Source organism: Oryctolagus cuniculus, chromosome 3, assembly GCF_051225735.1.
Source record: "Oryctolagus cuniculus isolate XC-2025 breed Fujian yellow rabbit chromosome 3, ASM5122573v1, whole genome shotgun sequence".
Classification (NCBI taxonomy): Eukaryota; Metazoa; Chordata; class Mammalia; order Lagomorpha; family Leporidae; genus Oryctolagus; species Oryctolagus cuniculus.
In genome coordinates this window covers 146,519,580-146,533,425 of record NC_142869.1, presented here as the reverse complement: position 1 = coordinate 146,533,425, position 13,846 = coordinate 146,519,580, and the positions used below count along the sequence as shown (strand labels likewise).

Below are 13,846 nucleotides of genomic sequence, written 5' to 3'. Positions count from 1 at the left end.
CCTTAATAAATTTATCAAAACATGATTTAAAAATGTTCCATTGTTTTCACTAGCCTTTCCTTTTCCTATTCTCTTGCATTGATTGACTTTGTTCTGAACTTTGAATCACACCATGAAACACTTTAACCAATTGTTTCAATAATATAACAAGGATCTTAAGGCATTTTAAAATTTTTATTAACATGTAACATGTGGCTGTATTAATGGGTATGGTGCAATATTTCAGCTATTTATACAACAAAAACTGATCAAACCAGGCAACTAGCTCTTACACTTGATTATCTTTTCTTTGTGTTTGGAGCCTGCCAACTCCTCTTTTCTAGTTATTTACACAGTGAATAGTACCTTATTATGAGCTATGGTCTCCCATCATGCTGTGGAACACTGTGTCGCAACAAGTACAAGTTTTCTAATCTCCCTCTGTCCACTCTACCCTTGCTAACTTCTAGTAACCATTATGTTAAGTCCAGATGTACTATTTTTTGAAGTGCCACATCTAAGAGAGAACATGTGGTATTTGTCTTTCTGTGTCTGGCTTATTTCACTTAATGTAATTATCTCCATTTTTGTACATTTTGCTTTAAAGGTCAGGATGTAATTCTTTTTTCATGGCTGAATACTATTCCACGACAGACATATACCACATTTTATTTATTCATTTATTGATACAGAAGGTTGATGTATTTCTTGGCTATTGTGAACAGTGACACAATGAACATGGGAGTAGAGGTAGCTCTTTGATGTGCTGGCTCCATTTCTTTCAGATATATACTCAGAAGTGGGATTCCTAGGCCATGGGCTAGGAATGATTTTAGTTTTTTGAGTACACCCTATAATGTTTTCCTTAGGGGCTGTATCAGTTTGTATTTCCACCAACAGTATATAAGGGAACTCTTTTCTCCACATCCTTGTTAGCATTTGTTATTTTTGGTCTTTTTGATATAACCATTCCAACTAGAATGGTATGATATCTCATTGTGCTCCTGGTTTGCATTCCCCTGATACAGAGAACTTTTTCATATACCTGTTGGACACTTATATTTTCTTTTGATATATGTCTTTTCAAATCCTTCATTTCTTAACTGGATAGTTTGGTTGTTGAGTTTTTTTAAGTTCATATGTATTCTGGATCTACATGTTTTATCAAATGAATAACTTGTAAATATTTTCTTCCATTCTATCAGTTATCTGTTCACTCTGTTGTTTGTTTCCTTTGCTGTGTAGAAGCTTGCTAGAGTGATAAAATCCTATTTGTCTACCTTTGCTGCCTTGCTTTGGGGTCTTATAAAAATGCCTATATTAATATCTTGAAGTGTTTCACTTGCTCCAAGAAACTGAAATGAAGGAATCCTTGCAAACTCATTTTATGAGAACAGAGTTACCTTGATTTCCATGCCACACAAGGGCAAAACAAAAAAGAAAATTACAGACTAATACTCCTGATGAATACAGACAAAAAGTTTTCAACAAAGATTAGAAAACCAACTCCAAAGACATTAAAAAAGATCAGCATTATGATCAAGTCAGACTTATCCCAGGGATGCAGGATTGTTTGAAAATACACAAATCAGAGAATGTGACACATCACGTCCATGGAAGAATGAGAGGCTTCTGATCATCTCAACAGTTGCAGAAAAATGATTCAGTAAAATTCAACAATCATTCATGACAAAGTCCATGAACTAATTAGATATAAAAGAAACATAACTCAATATGATAAAGCCTGTATATGATGAGCCCTAACCAACATTGCATTGAATGGAGAAAAGCTGAAAATGTTGTCTCTAAGATCTGGAACCACATAATGAGGACTACGTTCACTGCTTTTATTCAATTTATTTCTGAAAGTTTGGCCAGAGTGACTAGGAGACATACAAATTTGAAAGAGAAAATCAAATGATCCTTGTTTCCAGATGATATGATTTAATATATAGGAAAATCTAGCATTTGGACCAGAACTGCCATCTTTTGTTAATTTGCCACGATGACAAACACAATGAAGAAGATGAGCAGCACCTCATACATGCTGTCCAGACCTTTTAGAAAACATGGAGCTGTTCTTTTGGCCACATGCGTGGACATCTACAAGAAAGATGATGTTGTAGTCATCAAGGGAATGGGTACTGTTATAAAAGGAGTGTCCTATAAATGTTCCCATGACAAACCTGCATGTCGTTCCCACGCAATCTAGCATGCGTTGGCATTGTAAACAAAGAAGTTAAGGGCAAGATTTGAAGAGCCACTCCCCTCCGTCCCAGATGAAGTAACCTTTGTCCTACTTAGTGAGTTAATTCTTAGAGGTAACCTTTGCCCCACTTAGTGTGCTAGTTCCTAGAAAGAGCCCTAGGCACCAGCTGTCACTGGAGATGTGGTTCGCAGCAGGAACCCCGCCTCAAGGCTTTGTGATAACTCCTAGTTGCAGAGCACCTTCTGGCGAGCAGCAGATATCCCACCCTAAAGTCTTAAAGTGACTCCTGCGATAGCCAGAAAAATTTTCCCGCCACTAACCCCCTCATTTAAATCCTCCAATCAGTGTGTAAATCGTGTGTGTATCATTTAAACCCTCCAATTAGTGTGTAAATTGCGTGTATTAAGTAAATTGTGTGGTTTTTCCCTTTAAAAATGCTCGTTAACAACTGTTCGGGACTTCTTCTTTGGAGGGCTTTGTGCTGTCGAGAGGCCCGTCTGCGCAGACGTTGAATAAATCCTCTTGCGTGTTGCATCTACTGGTTTGGAATCTGAGTCTTTGGGGTGCGCATCTCGAGGTGTCGGGGTCCTGGTTCAGGAACCCAACAGATTCTTCCCAATAGAATTAGTATGTAAACTGAGTCTATTAAGCACTCTTAGGAGCCAGGATAGCTTTCTGAATCATGTGAAAGGACGTGATTGGAAAGAGAAGGAAACCAAAGAGAGAGGTACCTGGATTCAGCTGAAGCCTCAGCCTGTTCCAACCAGAGAAGCCCACTTTGTCAGAACCAATGAAAAGGAGCCTGAGCTGCTTTCCTTATGAATTCATGACATAATAAGTATATAAAAAATCCAAGACTTTTAGACTACAACGTTTGAAAAAATAAAAAGAAATAAAAGCCTAAATACTCCAACAAGACTATTAAAACTAATAAACAAATTCAGCAAAGTTGCAAGATATAAAATCAACACACACAAATCACTGGCATTCTATATACTCATAACATACTTGCTGAAAAAGAAACTGTAAGAGGAATCTCATTCACAATAACTACAGAGGATAAAAAGGGTAAAATATCTTGGAATAAAATTAACTAAGAATGTGAACAACTTCTACAATAAAAACTCCCAAACACTAATGAAAAAAATGAAGAAGTCGGAAAAGTTGAAAGACTCTCCATGTTCATGGATTGGAAGAATTAATATTGTTAATATGTTCATACTACTGAAAGTAATGTGCAGATTCAATGCTCTCCCATCAAAATACCGAAATAATCAGATTCTTATTATTTTGATTTCTAAAGCTTAAGAGCTACCCACTTTGAAAGGAAAAATCCAGGGAGATTTCTTCAAAGGGATTTCCACTTCCTGTGAACTCAGATGGGAACTGGTAGAGACAAACAGAAGAGATGGGGGTGTGAGTGTTGAGTGAATTTCTAATTAGATCTTTGTTATCCAATCTCCTTTACAATTCTTCACTTAGAACAAGCAGTAACACAATACCACTGAAATCACCTTCCCAAAGCCTGTTGAAAGGGGTAATAATTTAAGTCAACTTTTCTGTATTAAATAACTATCTGGTAATTGGGGCATTTTCATAGCAGAACAGTGTCACTAAATCTCTGCCCAAGTCATTCAGGCTATGGTTAGAGACGAATGAGTGACAGTGAGTCTAATAACTTAAGTAGGACATTTTTATCTCATGTCATCCAACTGCTTTATGAATTGTGTTTCCTTTCACTTAAAAAGTAAGATGTTATGGATGAGGGAGTTGCATTATTTTCCTCCAGGTTCCCGTTGTATCTCCAAACTGGAGTACTAGAGCATGGAGTAGTTTAAGAATTCACTATGGTAAATTCTATTTTTTAAAAAAATATTTATCTTGGGCCGGTGCCGCAGCAGCTCAACAGGCCTATCCTCTGCCTGTGGCACCGGCACACCAGGTTCTAGTCCTGGTCGGGGCGCCAGATTCTGTCCTGGATGTGCCTCTTCCAGTCCTGCTCTCTGCTGTGGCCCGGGAAGGCAGTAAAGGATGGCCCAGGTCCTTGGGCCCTGCACCCCATGGGAGACCAGGGGAAGCACCTGTCTCCAGGTTTTGGATCAGGGCGGTGCGCTGGCTGCAGCGCGCCAGCCGCAGCGGCTACTGGGGGGTGAACCAACGGAAAAAGGAAGACCTTTCTCTCTGTCTCTCTCTCTCACTGTCCACTTTGCCTGTCAAAAAAAAATAATAAATAAATAAATAAAATATCTTATTTATTTGAAACACAGAGTTAGAGAGGGGGGAGAGGGAGGGGGAGGTGCAGGGGGAGGGAGAGGGAGAGTGAATCTTCCATCTGCTGGTTCAGTCCCCAAATGGCTACAATGGCCAGGGTTAGGCCAAGCCAAAGCCAGAAGCTAAGAGCTTCTTTGGATTCTCCCATGTGGATGCAGGGCCTCAGGGACTTGTGTCATTTTCGGCTGTTTCCCAGGTGCAATAGCAGGAAGCTGGATGGGAAGTGGAACAGCTGGGACACAAACCAGTGCCTATATGGAATGCCGGCACTGCAGGCAGTAGCTTTACCCTCTATGCCACAATGCCAGCCCTGGTAAATTCCTGGTGGGAGGGAAGAAACAAGTCTTATTCTTGTTCTCCTGAGCTATTTGTTGCCTGAATCAAAGTTGTCTTGGCAAAATTTGACTATCCATGAGTAATTTTTTTAATTAATTTATTTGAAAGGCAGAGTTACAGAAAGAGGCAGAGAGAGAGAAAGAGAGAGAGAGAGATTTTTCCATTAACTGGGTCACTCCCCAAATGGCTGTAACAACCGTGGCTGGGCCAGGCCAAAGCCAGAAGCCAGGAGCTTCTTCTGTGTCTCCATACACGTGCAGGGGCCCAAGCCCTTGGGCCATCTTCCACTGCTTTCCCAGGTGCATTAGCAGGGAGCTGGATCAGAAGTGGAGCAGCCGGGATTAGAACTGGCACCCATATGGGATGCTAGTGCTGTGAGCTGAGGTTTCAACCTGCTGTGCCACAGTGCCGGCACCTGCAATGTGCTTCTTAAAATTATGGCAATACATTTAGACTTGCAGAGTATCCTGGGTCCAGACAGCATGTACCATGGGAGAGACTGAGACCCTGAAACAACGTTGACACGTGGTCATCTATTTCTGCAAGTAGAATTTATGCCCTGAGGACTCATGCCTAGCATCTGCTTTTGACACAGAGCAGCTGCTACCCTCCAGCTCCCCCTTTTCTTCCATTAATGGAAGAATTAATTATTCCAAAACTTCTGTGGGTATTGGCAAGGGTCATGGGCACAGGAAGGCAATCTTCTGGCATTTCTAATTCCACCTACCTAATAGAACATTCTTTTGCCCTATTGCTTGCCTGGTCATTCTATGTTTCATTAGTTCTATTCTTATGCACAAACACAAAAGGAAAATTAATGAACCCCAGAATATTTAGAAGTGGGCTGCAAAATTTTAAACTATATGAAAAATATATTTTCATTCCCCTTGAGAACATATGCTATTATATTGCTGTCTGCAGGCTGACCTTTTAATTGAGTAGGTTGTGGAGCATGATATGGGGCACCTCTCATTTTAAGGGGCAAGACCCTTTAGCATCATAATTCAGTGCCAGAACTACCTTGTGTTTACTTGGATATGGAAATAATCTTGTCTGGTGCACAGCTAGGAAAATGCAGTGAAATCAGGGGTGAAAACAGCTGTCAAGCATACCCATAGTTCTACCGAGTACGTGTCTGTAAATGGTGTAATAATCATGAATTATTTCTTATACAGCATGAGGTATTCTGCAATTTGCTATTTTAAAGTCAATATTGGCCTCTTAACCCTTCCATGTTGGGGAGGGAGAGAGTCTCATAACCAGAGGGAATGGTAAAGCAATTGCTCAACTTCATTGTTTCCTTGGTCAACCTAGGCAGACTGTTGGTGATGAAACTATGGTGATGTTAAAAAAAAAAAAAATACAAGTCTGAACACTCATTCCCAAAGCGGAATTGTTAGCCTATCTGAAGCATCTGTACTGGTGATAACTGTCAAACTTTGCATTGAAAAATTCAAAGTCTGAACTTGAGTGGGATATTAAATACGAAGACTCTGTTTTCAAGCACCGTAAAAAGTGAAAGAGAAAAAAATGCAAAGCCCTAAGGCAAATATATTGTGCTGACACTTGAAACCCTTACAATAGATTTTATTTATTATGCTTTTGAAAAACAAAGAACTAGAAATACACTTTCCATTTTGCAAGGTGAGATATAGTCTCTCTCTGATAATAAAAATGTAAAAATAAGGTATTTTATGTATCGAAATCCCAATGAATTTGAAATTTGCAATTGATCTCTTTCAGAGGACCTCAGGACAATAGTTTTAAAACCTCTGGTGACTATAGAATAATTCATAACCAGAAAGAGCTTGAAAACTGTTCAGCACTGATGGTTTGTAATACAAGTTGAAATAGTCCACATTGAAATGACCTCTGGTGAATTGGACTCAGGCTGAAAAAACTGTTTTGCTGGGGATCATGTTAAGTGAGTGCTAGCAAGCAGGGAGACAGGTGTTTCCTGTTCCCAACCACATGGCATAACCATATAGATTAGCCACAGGGAATCTGGCCAGAAGATTTTTTTTTTTTAGAAAAAATAAAACAATTCAATTTACAACTTTTCATATGGAAATTGGTTTAGGTTTAAATTGTATTCTAAATAATTTAATACCCATAATTAAGATTTATGCTACTTTTCTTCATTTCTAATATAGCCGTATGGCACACTATCTCGGTTCCATAAATGCTAAGGACAGGTCGGGCTTTTACTGCATCCCATTTGGACTTCTCACTGATGTAGGAAAATTCACTGTTGCCACCCTAAAGGTGGAGCTTCAATCTGGCCATTTCAGGAAGGAAGGGGGAGGAACCCAGAGACCGTTGAGACAGGCAGACAAACCCACATTTAGACACCTCTGATGCTATTGTTTATGGATGATGTTCAGATGAATCAACCAGAATCTACGTATGAAGTGCCTGAAAATGGGAGAACTTCATTTTTGCCCATCCTGCCTCTGCAGTCGGTCAGCTATGAAAGGCAGCTCGGATCACCAAATACTGTTGCTTTCACATTGCTTCAAGGAGTTTTGTTGTGTCAGCCAGACAATCAGCAGGAGGGAGTGCTTTCTGGGGATAATGCTAAGAGTGACACGTGGTGATTAGGTGATATCTGTATTTCTGTGGCTCTCATTCCCCTGGAAAACACTCACCCAGCAGACTCTGGAAAGTCAAGCTCGGCAAGGCACTTAAGGAAGAGAATTTCCAGATTCTGCAGCACTGCCCTGCTGCATAGTCCAGTAAATCATCTGATTAGGTGAAAGACAGTGACAGAACGCAAGGGGCAGACTTAGCCCTGTGCCATTCCGTCGGACAACAAAGTGAAGGGTCTTGGTTTGTCACGGAGGAGAGAGAGGCTGATATAAGGAATTCCTAAAATATCATTCACTTAGGAATAAAAGTTGTGTGGAAATGGCGAGCCCTCAAAAACAGTAGACTCCCCCCATACTTTCTTCCTAGAAAGCACTAAACATTAATTACAGCCGTTGAGTCTCGGTGGGGCTGTGAAGACCCAGAGTGCTTAAGTGTTATGCACAAACCTGTTTTAGCGGCGCCCGCCCAAGGGCTCAGTTTGGGAGTTAATCCCAGTGCCTCCAGCCACTGTAGGTCTGGGCGATTCAGGGCACTTCCCGCCGACTCAATTTCTTCGCTCAAAGACAGAAAATCTGCATGAAGAGAGGTGAAGTGATGATTAATTGAAAACTAGATGAAAATTCTGTACCAAAATTCTGTACCAGCCATCTGGGGGGTGAGCCAGACAGAGGTCTTTTGTCCTCTCTCTCTTTCTCTCTGCTTCTGCCTCTCTGTAGCTCTGCCTTTCAAATAAATAAATAAATAATTTTTTTAAAAAATTCCTAATAATGTTAAGGTGTTCTATGGGTTTTGGGCTTTATTTTCTAATTTGTATGGGACTCTACCTTGCTACTCCTGCTCTTCTTTGTAATCCTGGCTATGATACTTTGAAGAAGGTGGCACTTTGGTAAGAGAAACTGATGGTTTGGTTTTTATTTTCTTTGTTGCGTCCCATCCACCTTTTTTTTTTTCTTTTGTGCTGAGTCCTGAATTTTGTGGGCCCTAACAGCTATGCACTGAGGATCTGCCCACACAGGTAGTTATTTCCTGGGCTGTAGGCTGAAAACACAGACTCCGCTTGGTGGCAAGGATTTCTTCAGCTCTGGGCAGATGTGAGCAGATTCGGCCAAAGGTAAGGGGGTAGGGAATGGAAAGCCTTCCCTGAGCAGTGCTTTGCTGGTACCTTTCAAAGTGAATGTGTGTGAATGTGTGTGTGTGTATGTGTGTGTGTGTAATACCTCCAGGTTATAAAGCAAAACCAAACCACAGTTATGTAATTCTAAAAGATTCCTAAATCAGTATTGGCATTATTTTTAAAACACTAGACTTCAAAGAAATAACCCAAGAATTCTTATGACCTCATACTACATATATTCCATTAAACACACAATTTGTAAAACATATTTCAAATGGTTGCTCCCCAGAGAATACGCCTTTGTGAAGACCATACACATGGACTATTTCAACTGTGTGTGGTTCTTCTTCATTTTTCTTATTTCTTCACATACAGGACAGGCCTTGTAGATGAACAAAGATAGGGAGTGTTTTCCAGGACAAAATTATCTTTGGGCTGTGATCAAGCATGAGAAATTTCCACCCTGAGGAAAAATATTTGAAGGTTACAAAGTGAATGTCAGTTCATGGTGAGTACGACTTTCATATTGTAAACATACGGTACTTCAAATATATCTTCTATGGAAAAGAATCAGAAACTCCTAAATTATGTATCCTCTGGTAATATACAGATTAATAATCTTCCTAAATGTTAGGATGGCCAAGAGTTAGAGATGCTCCCATTCTGCAGGTGAATAAACCACACACCTATGACTGCAGGGAGAGACTGTTCTCATTTTGTGACAGAAAAGAGCTTTTATTAGAGTGGCACTTCTAGCCCCATGCCTGTGCCTGCACACTGTTCCATTGAGGGAGATGGAGGGGATTCAACTGAACAGAGTGCTATGATTAATTAGCAGCTGTCATGGGTCAGGGGCCAAGCACGAGAAAGCAAGAACTCTCTGTAGTTGATGGTAGTTACTGCATGGGCCACGCAGAAGCTTTCAAGACGGAAGAGCTGGCAGTAGATCACGGTGCTCCTCCTTGTCTGCCTAAGCATGGACTCCTCCCTTAGCATCTACAGCTCGGTCTCCTCATCTGGAAAACGGGAATGAATTGTTTATCAGGAAAATATGTATTGGCCTAACCAAGGCTTTTCTACAGTACTGGAAGTAATAGAGCTGTGTGTTTGTTCGGATGGATCTCGTCTCCAGAACAGCCCTGGCAGCCCATGACCACGACAGGGAAAGTACCCTCAGCAGACTCTGGGAAATATAGTGTGAACCAGCATACTAAGGAAGTAAGAACACAGGGGGGAAAGTCACATGGAAGGAAAGCCTGAGGAATATCACGATACAAGTCTGCCAACACGGTATGAGAAAACATGTTTAAGCTCTGCAATGAGCGATTTGTGGCAGGAGGAGGGAAAAAAAAATCTCAAAGAAATTTTGTAGCTATAAATTATGAAGGATTTCCAAAGAGCATGTGGAGGATGCATGATCACATCAACCGGAAACCTGGATGTCTTTTATTTTATTTTTTTTAAGATTTATTTATTTGAAAGTCAAAGTTACGGAGAGGGAGATACAGAGACAGAGAGAGCTCTTCCATCTGCTGGTTCACTCCCCAAATGGCCGCAACGGCCAGGGCTGAGGCAAACAGAAGCCAGGAGCCTGGAGCTTCTTTCCAGTTTCCCATGTGGGTGCAGGGTCCCAAAGGATATGGGTTATGTTCCGCTGCTCTTCCCAGACCATCAGCAGGGAGCTGGATCGGAAGTGTGACATCTGGGACATGACCTAGATTGTCACAGACAGCTGTTGTGAGATTTGTGTCCTGGGAGGATTCACAAAATGGCCAATGGCAAAGGAAAAATAGCTGCGGCCGAGATAGAGGAGTAATTATTTCCTCTGAATCTGGGAAAGTGAAATCAGGACAGGCTGTCGTCATGTGACCAGAAGTGACGAAGTGCTAAGAATCCCACCCGGAAGACAAGTTTTGGAGCTGAAAAGAACATTTAAATTTTTGGAACTGAAAAGAACATTTAAAACATGACTGCCTATTTCAAGCACATTGTTTAAAGCACATTTGTTCGTGTTTGACTTGGCAGGTGAAATTGATATCATTATGCATCACATGAGACTTTCTATTCTAACCTATATAAATATTTAAAACTCATAAAAACAATAAATACTTTTTAAGTACATACCATATGCCAGGTACTGACAATTCACTTCCAACTGCTTTTGATGATTAGAAATAATCTATTTAGGGTACCTAAGAAGGTAACCCTTCAAAGAAGGGTAGCTATTATTTTTCCCACACCCACACTGTTGGAAACAGAATATGAATTGGAACCAATCTGTGCTCTTTTACTTACCATGCTACCTTTTTGAATTTCTGCAGACTGGTTGAATTCATATTCTCAAATGGATAGATCACTGTTAATCCTTTTATTTTATTCTGTTCCTATCCTTGATTTGAATTCACTTTTCTTGCTTTCCTGTATGATCTCAGCCTGCCCCTAAGCAGTGCATTAGTTTTTATAATAAAACCCAGGTTTATAGATGTCATTGTCTTTATTAACTCATAGTAGATAAAGGGAAATTAGATACTAGAAACAAAAGCTAATATGTGTATTATGGACATAGGAAATACACACACACATACGTACAACTGGAAATAACGGTCTTCTCTTATTTTATTTTTTTAAAGATTTATTTATTTGAAAATCAGAGTTATACAGAGAGAGGAGAAGCAGAGAGAGAGAAGTCTTCCATCCGATGGTTCACTCCCCAATTGGCTGCAATGGCCAGAGCTGCACGGATTCAAAGCCAGGAGCCACGAGCTCCTTCCAGGTCTCTCACATGGGTGCAGGGGCCCAAGGACTTGAGCCATCTTCTACTGATTTCCCAGGCCATAGCAGAGGGCGGGATCGGAAGTGGAGCAGCCGGATCTCGAATTGGCACCTATATGGGATGCCAGCTCTTCACGCCAGGGCATTAACCTGCTGAGCTACAGTGCTGACCTCTCATTTTAATTTTAATTTATCCAATTTTAAACAAGATTCTGGTATATCTTTTTTAAAAATATTTATTTACTTATTTGAAAGTCAGAGTTACACAGAGAAAGAAGGAGAGGCAGAGAAAGAAAGAGAGGTCTTCCATCTGCTGGTTCACTCCCCAATTGGCCGCAACGGCCTGAGCTGTGCCGATCCGAAGCCAGGAGCCAGGAGCTTATTTCAGGTCTCCCACATGAATGCAGGGACCCAAGCACTTGGACCATCTTCCACTGCTTTCCCAGGCCATAGCAGAGAGCTAGATCGGAAGTGGAGTAGCCGGGACTCGAACCAGCAACCATATGGGATGCCAGCACTGCAGGTGGTGGCTTTACTCGCTACACCACAACCCCAGCCCCTGGTATATCTTTTTAAAACTTCCAAAAGCTGGGGTAGCCTTTGTGGTGCAATAGGTTAAGCTGCCATTTGCAACACTGGAATCCTATAAGAGAGTGCTGGCTTGAGTCTTGGTTTCTTTGCGTCTTATCCAGCCCTCTGCTAATGAGCCTGGGAGAGCAGCAAATAATGGCTCATGTACTTGGTCACAGAGCACTTAGGTGGGAGACCCGGATAGAGTTCTGGGTTCCTGGCTTTGACCTGGCCCTGCCTCTGCCATCGTGGTCATCTGGGGAGTGAACCTGTGCATGGAAGATGTCTTTCTCTCTTTTTCTTTCCTTTTCTCCTTCTCTCTGTCACTTTCAAATAAATAAAATAAATATTAAAAATATAAAAATTAAAAACTACCCCATAATCACTATCATTAAGGTGTCAAAATCTTGATTTTCAGAAAATAATCATATTTGAGAATCCAAAGAAAAATAACAATATATTTCAGTTCCCTTAGTGAAATCTGTTATGACCAAGCCACATTAATATTTTTGGTTTAATGGACATTTATAAAAGTTTTCATAACTGTGTTGTTTGGATATGATTTTTGGACAAGTAAAAGCTAATATTGCAAACAAAAAGATAAAAATGTAGTCTTCCTCACTTATAGAAACTGCTCTTAAGGTCATATTCTCTCATATATGACATGTGTTTATTAATTAATAATGTTTATTTTGATTCAAATTGGAAGTTGATGTGACCTTTGAAGAATTAAAAAACAGAAAAGTATATAGAAGATATTATTGAATAGATATTTATCCTGTCATTCTAAAATGTTCATTATTATTTTCTTTTTTTTTAAAGATTTGTTTTATTTATTAGAAAGGTAGAGTGAGAGAGAGAGAAACAGAGAGACAGAGAGAGAAAGAGAGATCCATTTCTGTTGGTTCACTCTGCACACAGCCTCAATGGTCAGGTCTTGTAGAGTTTGAAGTCAGGAGCCAGGAACTCCATCAAGATTTCCCACATAAATGCAGGGGCCCAAGCACTTGGGCCATCTTCTGCTGTTTTTGCAAGCACATTTAGTGGGGAGCTGGAAAGGAAACAGAGGAGCTAGGACTGAAACCAGGCTCTGGATATGGGATGGGATGGTGTCATGGGCAGCAGCTTAACCCTCTGAGCCACAACACCGGCCCCTCTTTTTTATTTTCGTCAATGGAAGCATATTGTGTGTGTTGTATTTTCACTTACCATATTAGTAACAGTATCCCATCTAAAAGTTCTTTGAAAATATATTACACATTTTATGTCTACAACATAAAATGAAATTTGGTCATTTCTCTATTGTTAGACACAAAATTGAGTTCTAGGATTTATTGTTTGTATTTTTGCTAGAATAAATCTATTTGTAACAAACATTTGTATACCTAATACTTTATATGCATACATGGTTGATAACTCATTTAGAATTATAATTAGAATGCAAGATTCAAAAAATCATTTCTGAGGTTCTTAATACAGAGAGGTTTTGTATGGTCAGTTGCTTTCATGTGGATTCCTTTATACTTCCTTCTAGCTTTTTTCTTATGTCTTATTCTCAAATCCTAAACAAATCTGAGTTGTAATGGTTATTTTTGTATGGAATGACACTCTCAACCTTATGTTTTCCTAACATCATGTAGTGTGATTCATTTAAAAATATTCTTTTAAAGAAAATTAATATAGCCCTAAAAACATTCTCAATAGTCATTATGTAATTTTTATGTAGTTTCTTCTAAAAAAAAAAACTTCTTGTAAAAATCATTCTTTTAAATTATTAAATGAAATAGGGCAAGTTCATTTGGATAAATCTGTCCAGAGATCTCCAAATGTACAGAGTGAAATAAACATTTATTGAATTTTAACAACCTGGATAAAGTTTCTGGATCCAAAGTTCTTCTACGATGTTTTAAAAATCACCATTCATTTTTTAAAACCAGAGCTTAAAACAATGAGGGCAATGTTTATTAGAATATTTGAATCTGAAAGAACAAAAATGGAGTGTGTTC

The 13,846-nt window shown here is 39.8% G+C and overlaps 1 pseudogene; it reads left to right on the top strand.

Annotated features, from left to right (window-relative positions):
• Positions 1–1,984: 1,984 nt before the first annotated feature.
• LOC149127548 (large ribosomal subunit protein eL21 pseudogene) lies at positions 1,985–3,023 on the top strand (annotated as a pseudogene).
• Positions 3,024–13,846: the final 10,823 nt, after the last annotated feature.